At 33.8% G+C, this 13423-nt stretch overlaps 1 protein-coding gene across 8 annotated transcripts in view; it reads right to left on the bottom strand.

Annotated features, from left to right (window-relative positions):
* Positions 1–13423, bottom strand: part of KCNT2 (potassium sodium-activated channel subfamily T member 2) — a 528526-nt gene that overhangs the window by 322184 nt on the left and 192919 nt on the right. The gene's annotated exons all lie outside the window — the stretch shown is intronic.

Here is a 13423-nt window from a genome sequence, read left to right as displayed (position 1 = left end):
AAGGGGGGAATGATTCTGGGTCACATGAATAGCAATATGGAGGATGACATTTTCTCTGAACCTCACAATTCTTACATCTCTCCAAAGATAAAGCAACTTCAGCATGGAATCTCAGGATATTTATATTAAACTTTTAGAAATCAGTTAGCACTCATTCTTCCCAAATAATTTTTTTTAATTGAGAAAGAAAACATGCTACTAAAATCTTCTTAGGAGGCAAATATAGGCCTACTAATGAAACCAGAAAAGATACAAGACAGAAAGAAAACTATGGGTGAAAATCATTAAAGAACATTGACTGTAAAATTTAAAAAAAAATCTTTTGTAACAAACAATGCTTTATCCAATAAATCATTCAGCATGACCAAGTTGAATTAATGCCAGAGATACAGGAGTGGTTCAACACTATGAAAAGAACTAACAGAAATAATTATATTAAAAAATAAAATATATTAAAGCACATAATTATCTCAATAGTTGTAGAATAAGTCTTTAACAAAGTACAATACACTTTTATACTAAAAAAAACACACATAAGTATAGACATAGAGGGACTGTTTTAATATCATAAAAAGCATCTACCTAACACCAAAAATAAGCATTATGTGCCATAGAGATACACTAGTAACTTATTCAACAAATATGAGAGTGAAGCAGGGATGCCCACTCTTTTATATTGTTTTGGAAGTGCCAAAAATAGCAATAAGACAAGACAAAGAAACTGAATGCAAAAATATAGGTAAAAAAGACAAAACTGTCTTTATTTGCAAATGACATGATTAGTTACATGAAAAAATCCTAGGGAATCAGCAAAGATACTAAGACAATTAATAGCTCCAGCAAAGTTTTAGGCTAAAAAATAAATCTTCAAAAAATCAACACCATTCTACATAAAAACAACAAAAAGTCAAGAAGCAAAAATAAAAAGGTAACTTCCATTCTAAATGTCTACAGAATTAATACCTAAGAATTGATCTACCAAAACACACAAAGTTTGTATTGACTCAATTATAAAAGTTTCCTTAAAAAAACTTGTATTAATTCAATAACAAAAAGTTCCTTAAAGAAATAAAGAACTTAAATAGCTGGAGGAAAATTCAGTATTGTAGGCAAGGCCATACCAATATGATAAAAATTATAGTATTACCAAAATTAATTTGGATGTTAAATTCTATACCAACCAAATTACCCAGGAGATACTTTATAGAACTTAATAAAATAATAACAAAATTCTCTTGGATGAAACAAAAGAACTAGAATATCAAGGGAAATGATGAAATGAAGCAAAGACAAAGGGGCAATAGCACTTTCAGATTTCACACTATACTATAAAGCAGCAGTCACCAAACCATCTAGCACAGCTTAAAAAAACAGAGAGCTAAATCAATAGAACAGACGAGACAAAGGAGAATTAGAAACAATAGAATTCAGTAACGCAATATACTCAATAACCTAACATTTGATAAAGTAGAAAACATAAATTATCTGGGAAAAAATCCTTTTTTTGATAAAAATTGCTAGGAGAGCTCGAAAGCAGCTTGGCAGAAATTAAACTTAGACCAGTACCTTTTGCCATGGTACTCCCTATTCCATAATGCATTCTAAATGGATATACAACTTAATATTAAATATTATACTATAAAAATATAAGAGAAACATCATATACTTCTCACAATTAAGGGTAGAAAATGTGTTCTTAACCAAATAAGAGGTAAAAGCAATTACAAAAGATAGATTTTGATTATTTGAATGGAAAAGCTTCTACACAAACAAAATCAGTGCCCCTAGCATAAGAAGACAAGTGTTGAATGGGGCGAAATTGTATCAAATTTCTCAGACAAGAGCTTGGCATACAAGATATAGACATATACATACACATATATGTATGCATGTATATCTTACATGCAAATATATATATATGTATGTCTGTGTGTACATCTATCCAAAAGATATGAATAATAGTTCTTAAAAAAATTGTAAAGTATTCAAGACCACGTGAAAAATTGCTTTAAGTCACTAAGAATAAAAGAAATGCAAATCAAAGCATCCCTAAGATTTTATCTCACATGCTGCAAATTAGGAAATATAATGACAAAAATGGCAATAATCATTGTTGGAGGGGATGTGGAATGATATGCAGAATAATACAGTTATTTGGAGCTCTGAAATGACATAGCCATTTTGGGAAGCAATTTGGAATTAAACAAAGTGACGAAAAATGTCATTTCCCTTTGAACCAGAGTCACCGTTACCAGGCTTATACCCAAGGTAGCATTGATAAGAAGAAAGTCCCCATATACTCCAAAATATTTATAATATCACTTTTCATGATAGCTAAGAATTGGAAACAAAGTTGATGTCCATCAATTGGAAAATTACTAAACAATTTGTGGTACATGAACTTAATAGAATATTATTTTTCTGTAAGAAATGATGGCTGTGATGAATACAGAGAAGCACAGAAAGATCAGCAAAAACTGATATAAAGCACAGCAAATAGATTCAAGATGATATTCCCAATAACTGCAATGATCAAAATAGAAAGAATTACAAACAAAAAAAGAACAAATGTCACAAAATTATAAAGCTCAAGAAGGACTTAAATGAAGAGATATGAGAGGACATTTCCACAACCTACTCCTCTGTGGAGGTGGAAGATCCACAGGTGTTACACATAGTACATGTTTTTGGATTTTTTTCAATGTGTTGATCAGTTGTGCTAATTTTTTTCCTCTCTAAAAAGTACCATTTGGTATATGGGATGGACCTCTGGTAAGTAGGAATGGAGCATACCTGGAATAACGATGATGTAAGAAACAGAAGATATCAATAAGCATTTGTTTAAATAAAATCAGAAAATGAAAGGGTTACAGAAAAGTATGCATCTAACAAAGCTTCTTCAATATAGAGAGACATTTTGTGATTAGATTTTTCAATAATTACATTGTTCTCTATTTTTTCATGTTTTTATTTTCTATGTTGTGAGTGTTTTAAAATTTTTCTTTTTCTCATTCTAGGTTCATGTGTTACTAACCATATTACTCTAACTAAATATGCAAATTTCTCATTTCATTATCAATGGATCTCTAAGTCTTCAAAGAAAGATAAAATAATGCAATAGCCATAGAGCACTGGAATTGGAATCAAGGAGCTATGAGTTTCAATCCCATCTCTTCCACTTTCTATGTGATCATTGTCAAGTCACTTATTGTCAAGTTACTTTAGCCTCAGTGGAAAATAATACCTGAAATATTTACCTAATAGGTTTTTGTGAATCTCAAATGATATAAGATATATAAAGAGTTCTATTGAGGTTGAAATGCTACATAAATATCAGGCATGATTGGCACTATGGTATAGGCATCAGAGATCTGGTCTCAGAGTCTAGAAGGCTTGAATTAAAGTCCCATTTCTGATCAGTTCTGATTGTGTGACCATGGGCAAGTCACTCACCTATGTGTTCCTCAGGCAACTAAGACTATAAACTGTAGAACAGGCACTATTTTGCATCGATAGAAAACATCTTCTAAAAATAATAAGGAACAAATTGTCAATAATACTGCAGTTTATTTTTGAGATTAAAATGCCATCAATTTGCATATGAGAAAGATGAAAAAAGAATTTATTAAGCTCCTGTTGTGTGCCAGGCATTGCGCTAAATGCTTAATAAAAATTATATCATTTAAGTCTCACAATAACCTTGGGAGGTGGGTGCTATTATGATCTCTATTTTATAGGTGAAATTGAGGCAGACAGGATCACACAGGTAAAAAATGTCTGAGACCAAATTTGAAATCATCTTCCTGACTTGTATCTCAGTGCTCTATTTCCTGAACCACCTTATTGCCTATACATAAAGGCATATATATGCATATAGAGTAGAATGTAAGGACAGACTTCTTGAAAAAAATCTTTTCAAATCTAGTACCGAGTGCAGCACCTAGTAAAAAAAAAATAAATGTTAGTTGAATTTAATTAAACATATATCAAAAGAGAGTGCTTTGATACTGACACTAAATACCAGAAACCTTAGGAAAAGCAACTGCAGACAGAATAGAAAAAGAGTTAACACAACTTCTACTGTAAGAACAATTATGTAATTCATGACATCTTTTATTTAGACTTCAATGAGGTTAATTGTCTGGGGGTTTTGATCTAACTTGTTTGTCTTTCAAACTATTAGTGGCCATCAATAAATGAAAGCATTTGAATTCGACAAGTATATTGAACTTTTGTAACATCAGAGAATATGTTTAATATACCTAAGGTTAGGATATATCCTATCAATATTCTAGCTACCTTTGAATGGTTACATTTCTAAACCATAGCTAAAGGAAGATTTTATAGGGGCAGAAGGACTACATTTAGTGTTAGAGGTGTTGGGTTTGAATCTCATCTCTCCTATTTTCAGTCTCTACACAACTTCTGCACCTCAATTTAAACTCAAACCCATCTAAAACTCAAACAGATGGTTTAGATAGTAAAGACTATCATTTTCAGCTACAAAATCTAAGATACAAAAAAAAGAAAAAAAAAGAAAAAAAAAGAAACCAAGTTACTGGGTTTTGACTAAGTACAATGTCCAAAGTAGGATAAATCAATACTTCTGCTATCTTGAGATTTGTTGTATCTGGTCCTACTTGTGAATTCAGATGTCCACTTTTCACCTGGACTCTTGAAAAGACTTCTTAATCTTTTTGTTTTACCTCAATTCTCTCCCCTTTTGAATGCAACCTTCAAAGGACTGACAAAAATTTTCCTTAAGCTGAACATTAATACTCAAAAAATTCCAGTGGTTCTCTATTACTTATAGGAGGAAATGCAAATTCTTCTTGTTTGACTTTTAAAGATCTTTCCAGCCCAGATCCCAGATATCTTTCCAGTCTGATAATAGAATATTTCCCTTCCTGAAATCTTTGGTCTAACCAACTAACCTTGCTGCTGTCCCTCACAACTGCTCCATCTCCTATATCTTTGCCTTTCCATAGACCATTCCCCATGCCTGGAATGCACTTCCTCCTCATTCCTAGCTGCCTTCAAAGCTCAGCTCAATTATCATCTTTTTATGAAACCTTGGCTGATAGCCCCTCGACTCCTCTGCTAGTATCTTCCTGCAAATAATTACCTTATATTGATTTTATAGGTGAACATATATGTTTCCATTACAGAGAATATAAATTCCACAAAAGTAGGGACTCTTTCATCCACAGGACCCAGCAGTGCCTGATGCACAATAGGTACTTATTATTTTTGACTCATTGCTCATAGTTAGTATCCATTCATATGTGGTACAAGAAGAATACTTTTGGTGGAGAAGGTAATAGGAATGGGCAGATATTCAAAATTTCTATGTTCTTGTCTTTCTCTTTTGTTTGCTCAGCTTCAAAAGTAACTACTCCTAGCATATTCCTCCCTCTTCCCTGCCTTAACTTTACCTCTTAATGGCTAAAGACTTGGACAGACTCGAGTTAGTAGTGGTCACAGATGAATTTATGAAAGTAACTATTAGATTATGGGGGGGGCTATTATTGAACAGACAGAGATTTCTAAGGTTGTAAATGCTTTGGTCTGAAACTAGGCTTCAAATGTCTATCTCTACTAAGCCTAAATCTTTATGGCAACAAGAATTAGCCAATTTTAAGATTCTTCATCAGTCCTCCTCCCTAAAAACGCCAGTCTTTAGTTTCTCTTATGTCCATATGAAATCCAATTTTCTACTTTCCTTCTTAACCTAGAGCATCTTCTCTACCCAAACTCATCTCAAACAAGGTTTCCATATAAACATTAGCTTTGACATTTACATGTACATAGTTGTAAGAGGAGCCAAAATGGGGAAATGAAGTCATATCACAGAAACAATGCCAGTTAAGCCCCATTCAACTCTGCTTTTATTTTATAAATGACAGGAGCTAATTAACTATAAATGCCATCAACTAATGGCACTGCAATGGAAAATTAATTTAATAACATCTTCAAATTGACATTTTAGAGTAGGGCTGTGAATTCTGTAAAATGTGCCAAAGTTAATTTCATGTTGCCTTTGAGCCAGTAAGGTGGAGAATACACTTTCATAAATTTAGATTTATGTTTGGGCCAGACTCTCTGCATAGAGCCAATTCATAATGATTTGTACTAATGGAAGAGTTATAAATAATTTAAAAACAAAAATAATCACAAAACTTCTCTTTAACTGACTTTACATTCAAATTCCTTCCAAATTTAGGCTATTCTTGAGCCTTGAAAATGACTTGTGAGAGTTTTACTTCCTTTATATTTGGTTTAAATTATTTATTTATATGATGAAATATAGAAGTCCTTTCTTCCTTCATCCCTTGGAAGGTATGTTCTACATGTTTAAAAAGCTACTATTTTCTGGATAATAGAGGACTAGAAGATGGAGGCACATCATTATTTTGAGCCTAAATTCCCCAAAGAAGTGAGAAAAAGTTTAAATATTTCTGTACCTCCTTTCAACCCCTCACTCAACTCTATCCTACCCCCCACTATAGCTCCATTCATGTTGGATATTCGTTGTTCATCTTCATACAATATTAACCAAACCTTCATTTAATGGTACTACATAGAGTCTGATACAAAGTTGATAATAATTCTTCATATTTATATATTGTTGATATATGGAAAATTTGAAGCCTAAAAGAAAATGTAGTGTAGTGACTAGAGCACTGGGCTTAAATAAGGGAAACCTAAGTTTGGATCTCTCTCAGTTGCTAGACATATTACCCAGAGGCAAGTAGCTGAATTTCTCTGTGTCTTAGATTCCACATTTTATGAAATGAAAAAATTGGACTTGATCTCTAAAAACCATTTAAGTTCTAAATCTATTGCTATGTTCCAAAAAGATTTGGTTACAAAGAAAGAAAGATAATAAAAGTTTTCTCTGGGTTTAGTTGCATTTCACGATTTTACCTATGCCCTCCCCACAAATATACACGTATATCACTGTCACCAGGGCCATCTTATCAGTCCTCATCAATTTATCTGTATTGAAAAGCATCCCTTCAAATGAGTGATGCTGGATCCCAAGAGTCTCTAACAATTCATCGAGAGCAGATACAGTATAGTTATACTCTAGCCATAAGGGATTAAAACAGGGAGGCATAAGTAATACCTACTCTAAACTACAGTGAGGTGTCTGACAGAAAGATAAGTCCCTACAAACAGAAAGTTCAGTTAAAAAATATACACTTGAGCCTGAGGGCACTGATGCTCCATCCAGAGCAGCATAGTGGAGACTGCTCTGAAGTCAAGAAGGAATAAGTACAAGAAGTTGATGTAAATTTTTTCAAATGTGCTCATTACTAAACCCCATTTCACAGGTGTGAACAGAGGCTTCACTTTCCTCTCTTGCTGCAGGACTTGCTATAGGAAAGACTTACAAGACCTGGAGGAGGAGAGTATGACCATAGGTAGTTCTGATAACATCTTTAAGGCAGTCTTTGGTTACATAGGGAGTTCCTTTTTCCAGTTTGATTAAAACAATTAGGAATGAAACCAATCACCTCAGAACATAAAGAACATAGATTTACTCATTTTAACTTTGAATATGGACAGAATTAGATTCTTTTCTTTATCATTATACTTAGTACAATTTCATTCCTCAGCTGAGTATCACTGCATCTGTGAGTAGGAATGAAGGAAAAGGGAGTCAGCACTGAAGGTAATAATAGGGTGAAGGAAAGAGTAGGAAAGTGGGGGACTGTGTCAAATGTTGTTTCACTTCTTAAATCTTTTCTAAAAATGGAAAAAAATCAACAGAAAAAAGATGCTTTAACTATTGATCTAAGAGTGATTCACCTCCATATTCTGAAGATATTGGCACTAGAATAAAAAATATCTTTGCAAAATAGTCCTAGAGAAGACTCTGAAAGGCACAGAGAGACCCCTCCAACCGTTCAGGGGAAAAAAATTCAAGATTTGTGGAATTTTTTCCTCCTACATTTCTGATATGATAGCTGAGTATGTTTAGCATGACTGCTTTTATGAATGAGGGATGGAAACCATGACAGATATCATGATTATCATCAGGAAAAGAATTCATTCTAGCCAAGAACTTCAAACGAAGCTTGAAGCAAAGAAAGGTTACATAACCACGTGCCCAATAGAACTGTGTCTGGCAGCATCCACAGCACTGGTCTGACAGCATACTGCAGAGACTACAGAATCAGCAGAGACAATGGACAAAGTGGAGGAATGGGAGGCAGGGGTGGGAGGTGGGGAGGATTGGGAGGGAGCAGGTCTAATCAGAACAACATAAAGAGAGCAGAAAACAGTGGTAAGTCTTTAGGACTGAAAACATAACTTGCTCTTGCATGCTGTTTTCCACACATGTGCCTTCCCACTTGTCTTCCTTAAATGAGCCCATTTTTCCCATTAAAGATATGCTTATTTTCAGGAGAGTATGAACAGGTTTATGGGAGAATGTTTCATTAGTACCTTTCTTTCTCCTCAACTTCACTAAAATGTCTTTGATTTGAACTAAATTTAGTTTCTAGCTGATTAATAAAAGTAATTACACCAATGGGGGTCCATGAGCCAAGGTTTTGAGTAGATATTATTCTGCTGAGTACACTGAACCTCTGCAGTTGCCTTGTTTGGGGAAACAATTTTGAAAATTGGGAGATATCCCCAAGTGTCACAATTATATGAATTGTCTCATTTTATTTTTAAAATAACTCTAAATAGAAGGAAATGATAGGAATATATCTCAATTTCTCAGAAAAATAAACACATAAGAAAACCATAATTTGCACAGTGTTAACACAGCATGGGAACTCAGTGCGTACTTATAAACCAGATTTTTCTATTCAAATTCCAGTGTCCTTTTTAAGTCCACTGCATAGGTACAACTGTAGGCATTTAGGTGTTAAAGACTAGGAAGTTAATTTCAATTTTTATATATTCTTATATAGAGAAATGTGTATACTTGTTTATAGAAAGAACCCTGAATTTGGATTCGTAGGACCACCATTGAATTCTGATACACTATTAGGCAAATCACTAGCATTCTGATGAAACTCTAATTTCTTCATCTTTAAAACGAGAAAATGGGATTAAATGATCCCTTAAAGTCCCATCTTCAAACTCTGCATCTATGATTCTATAAAACTAATCCTGTTATGAGCATAATGAAAGCTTTTTTACTATATATTTTTTAAAATAGTTTGATCAGTTCCTCTCATTTCTGAATGAGCTAAGTATTAGTGTATAAGAATATCTGTAGACAATATATAAAACAAAGAATCTTGATTTACTTCACAGTCTCTCAGGTGGATTGTATCCAACCCTCTCATTTCTTAGGATTCAAAAATGAAGAAATTGTTTTAAAGATCTACATTGTTTGACTATATGTCCTACTATGGAATAATTTTAAGATAAACTCCAAGATACTTTGCACATATTTTTGTTGCAAATAATTTTATTTCCTTGTAGTAGAAATTTGAACTGTCCCTAGTTCTGCTTGGCAGATTACATAACACTTACTTTTCTAAGTAATAAAAAGCAACCTGAGCTCTTTTTATTTCATTTGCCTTCAATTTAAGATGTTTCTGGATCTTACTCTGAACCTTCTCCTCCTCCCAAAAGAATTTAAACTCTACCCCAGGGACTCTGGGTTTTGATAGGTGAGTATCACAAAAACCTACCCAGAACCAGGCCACCATACTGTTTTCCAACCATTTCTAAACCAAGTAATAATGCCTTACCATCATCTTCAAATTCTATCTCCCTTTTATGGTTTCCTTATTAAGATGAAACTCCTTGCTTGCTTTTATTTGTATCCCTATCCTTTAGCACATAGAAAGCATTTAACAAGTGTTTTTTTTATTCACTCAAGAAATTCATCTTTTTGTTTTCTTCCATCTAACATATTTTAGGAAGTATCTCCTGTCCTATTGATTTCTATTCCCTGTGGCTGAATCTGCCCAAGTAATTGTCTCTTCCCTATCACTGGAATGTTCAGAAACAAAGAGCGATAAATTTCAGCCTTGGGACCTCAGCAAACTAGCTAACACATACGGGTGATGCCTAAAATAGAATACATAGTGAAATAAGCACAGAAAGCCATCATTTGTCTTTCTCTGAAGAATGCTAATGATGGGAATTCCATCCCAACTCTAGGCAGCCCATTCCAATTTGGAAAAGCTCTCATTGATTATCTGAACAATGAGCTTAGCCTTCCTATAATTTCTACCCATTATTTCTGATTTTTCCCTCTTTGGCCAAACAGAGCAAATCCTATCCCTCCTCCACATAACAGCCTTTCAGATTCCCAAAGAAATCTATCATTCTTCTCTAGGCTAAATATGTCCATTTCCTTCAAGCAATCTTTATATGGCACTGTCAACTACACAGAGTTTGGTCTAAGAAAGATAAGCAAGATTAGGTTTATCCATTGTTTTCTTTTTCTCAAAGTGGGCAGCAAGCATTTATGGGAGCTGTAGTATTAGAACTGAGCTCATTTTGGGGTTAGGGGACATAATTTATATAGGGTGCACATTGGCAATGTCACCTCATCATCATTTTACCTCTGGACAGAGGAAATATCTCTTTTAAAAGAGCACACCCAACCATACTAGACCACTCTCAACTTTGGGACATCTAGACAGAAGAATCTATCTCCACTGGAGCCTGAGCAGAGCACAATGTGACTTCTCTTCCTTAGATTAAGTTACTTGTGAGATTGGGGGAGGGAAGGGGTTGATCAGAATTAGGAAAATCAATGTAATCTCATTATCAGTAATGTTCTTCTCAAGAAAAAAACAACTTTAAGTCAGGACTTTGGAAGGAGGGGGTTGGGGGAAGCTCTGAATCTCTAAGATATTGTTTACTAATAATCATTTTTCACAACACACACTCAAGACCCTTTACCATGATGGTTGTCTTTCTCTTGACATTCTCTAGCATACCACTATCTTTCCTATACTGTAGTGTCCAAAACTGAAAAGAGTATTCTAGATATTATCCGATTAGGTCAGGGTATTAAAATAATGTCACCTCCTTATTTCTGGCAGCTATACCTCTCTTAATGAAGTCCAATATTACCTAAATTCATTCTCTCCCTCCACCCCCTGCTCGCTCTCTCTCTCTCTCTCTCTCTCTTTTTCTTTTTCTCTCTCTCTTTCTCCGTATGTGTTTTCCCTTTCCTCTGCTTAATATTTTTCATCTTTCCTTATCCTCCAATATTTAAAAAAATCCATTATTTCAACCATGTAGATCTACCTTCCCTTGGTGCAAAACATAACCCATTTATATTTTTGACAATGGTCTTTAAAAAAGGATATGGGTGAGAAGAAAAAAAAAGAAAAAAGTTACATGTTAATTTCATTGTATATTTGTAAGAAATAGCAAGTTGTGAATAGATTTGCAGTCTTATATATATATATATATATAATCTTTTTATTGTTCCATGTTATAAAAATATATATTTTATTCCATAAATTAAAAATAAAATTAAAAAAAATTATTACCTAGTGGCCAACCTTCTATAAGTCTACATCCCTATCTTGCTAATAGCTCTTGGCATAGCTTTGGTGAATCAAGCAAGCAAGATGTGTAATATGTATAGAATTAAGCAATTACTATGTGCCAGGCACTGTGCCTGGGGGAACAAATTATACATAACAAATTATAAAAACTGAAACCATTCCTACTCTCAAGGAGCTGATATTTCATCAAAGAGGATAACATATATCTAACACAACTATGTACAGAATAAAACAATGTTAATAACTAGTATTTAGATAGAGTGTGCACAGCATATAACAAATAATGTGTCATTTTATCCTTACAACTCTAGGAGGTAGCTGCTATTATGATAGCCATCTTACAGATGAGGACACAAAGGCACAGAAGTGATGTGATTTATCACATCATGAAGCCATGAAGTGATTTATCACATGGCTAGCAAGTAAGGGAGAATATATTTGAACTCAGGTATTCTTAATTCTAGGTCCAGCATTCCATAAAAGGTAATTCAATACAAGATAAGGAGGAAGGAAACTAGAGATCAGATTTACCTCTATATCATGATGAGGCTTTAGAGTAAAGCTTTAATGGAGGCAATTTCCTTTGACAATAACAAAAATAAAACACAACTATAAAGATATAGATGTATAATTATATACAGTTATGCACATAGCTATATATAAAGACTATGTTATACACATAAGTATGTAGGCACATATATAAGAAAAATTTCCTTATCTTCCTTCTCCTTTCGTTAACATGCAATTTCTTTTTTTCAAAAATAGTCCATATTTACTGTCCTTCCGAGAGATAAATCCCCTAAACCCTTGAAATCTGGCTTCTAATTCTACTATTCTATAGATAGTATTCTTTCAAATGTGATTAAGGACCTAGTAATCCCGAAATTATGTATCCTTTTCTTTTTCCTCATTCTTCCTGTTCATATCTTACTTCTGAAAATTTTCTCACTTGTTTTTATTTGGGGGCGGGGGGGTTGATATTGTACTATGTAGGTTCTCTTTCTATTTTTCTAACCACTTTTTCTCCATCCCTTTTACTGACTCCTCTTCCTCATTCTGTCCCTTAATTTTAGGCATCCTCCGAAGTCTTACATCTAACTTCTTTAATCCCTTTTTTTTTGTTAATTTAATCTGCTTTCACCACTTCAGCTCTCAATGCTAGGCAGATTATATATGTATGTGTGTGTATGTATGTATATGTTTATATGTGTGTATCCATGTCTGATCCTTCTACTCTATACCAATTCTTTATTTCCATTTCCCTTCTGAATATTTTCAAATAAATGTCCCACAGCTGCCTCAAAGCCAATGTAGTTCAAACCAATCTTCCCTTTTGATGTTATAAAACCAAATCCTCCTCTTGATTTTCTATTTTTCCTCTCATTTCCCATTGCAAAGGAAGAATTCTCTCTCCTTCCCCCACAAACTTGGAGACAGAAGATCTGACACTATTGCTCTGATTCTTCTTAAATTGAATCTAATTCTATGGAAGCCTTTATCTCTCTCACATAGAGATATAACAACCCTTAGAATACCAAACCTTTTGTAACATGGCATTGTTTATTTCTCAGCAAATTGTGATTTCACTGCTGTGAGCATTTGAAGGAAAGAAGGAATGAATGAATTGCTTACTTTAGAGAAAAGCACTGTGCTAAGTACTGGAGATACAAATAGAAAAGCATTTTGGATAGAAAAGTGTTCGTTCTCAAGGAACTCACATTCTACTGGGAGAAAACAACATATGAAAGGTTTCAGTTGTAAATCACTACCACATTAATGGGATTCTCACTCTTCTTTGACTTAGTAGGTCTTTAAAAGTTTCTATTATTTTAAACTTTGTCCCTGTGATCCTCAAAGTTAGCTAGGCCTGTCCTTGGTCAATGGATGTATGGTCTGTCACACCAGGTCATTGTATCCAA

The sequence above is a fragment of the Notamacropus eugenii genome, chromosome 2 (assembly GCF_028372415.1).
Source record: "Notamacropus eugenii isolate mMacEug1 chromosome 2, mMacEug1.pri_v2, whole genome shotgun sequence".
NCBI classification, from domain to species: domain Eukaryota; kingdom Metazoa; phylum Chordata; class Mammalia; order Diprotodontia; family Macropodidae; genus Notamacropus; species Notamacropus eugenii.
This window is presented reverse-complemented; position numbering and strand designations above follow the sequence as displayed.